At 59.5% G+C, this 746-nt stretch overlaps 1 protein-coding gene across 1 annotated transcript in view; it reads left to right on the forward strand.

Annotated features, from left to right (window-relative positions):
• HINFP (histone H4 transcription factor) overlaps window positions 1-746 on the forward strand; it is an 8,923-nt gene that overhangs the window by 2,212 nt on the left and 5,965 nt on the right. The window lies entirely within an intron of this gene.

Genomic DNA, 746 nt, shown 5'->3' on the forward strand with positions numbered 1-746 from the left:
GCTGGGTGAGGCGCTGGGGAAAGGGAGGCTCAGGGGGGCCCTTGTGGCTCTGCACAAGCCCCTGACAGGAGCGGGGGTCGGGCTCTGCTGGCAGGACAAAGAGAATGTCCTCGAGTTGTGCCTTGGGATGTTCAGCCTGGACACGAGGGGGAATTTCTGCGTAGAAAGGGGGGTCAGGCCTTGGCAGGGGCTGCCCGGGGAGGTTTGGAGTGCCCATCCCTGGAGGTGTCCCAGGAAGGGCTGCAGGTGGCACTGGGCTGGGGACAAGGTGGGCATCGGGCACAGCTAATCTTGGAGGGATTCTGCAGCCTAAATAGCTCTGGGATTCTCTGACCAGAGAAAACTTCTGGGCTTTGTTCTCCTCTCCCTGAGCAGAGCAGGGCCGGGTGGCAGGAGAACACGTGTGGTGTTTGTGCAGCTGCACCAGCTGAGCTGCCCTGCGAGAGTGAAGGGACTCGGGGAGACCCTGGAGCTGTGCTCCTGTGGGGCACACGGGAGGCTGGAGTTGCAGAGCAGCTGTCTGTCCGTGTTGCAGAGGAGCAGTTTGTTTGTTTGTCTGTCTGTGTTGCAGAGCAGTTGTCAGTCTGTCTTCCAGAGGAATTGTGCGTGTTCTAGAGGAGGAGTCTGTCTGTGTTGCAGAGGAGCAGTTTGAGTTGCGGAGCAGCTGTCTGTCTGTCTGTGTTCCAGAGCAGCTGTCTGTCTGTCCGTGTTCCAGAGCAGCTGTCTGTCTGTCCGTGTTCCAGAGC

This window comes from Geospiza fortis, unplaced genomic scaffold, assembly GCF_000277835.1.
Source record: "Geospiza fortis unplaced genomic scaffold, GeoFor_1.0 scaffold37, whole genome shotgun sequence".
Taxonomy (NCBI): domain Eukaryota; kingdom Metazoa; phylum Chordata; class Aves; order Passeriformes; family Thraupidae; genus Geospiza; species Geospiza fortis.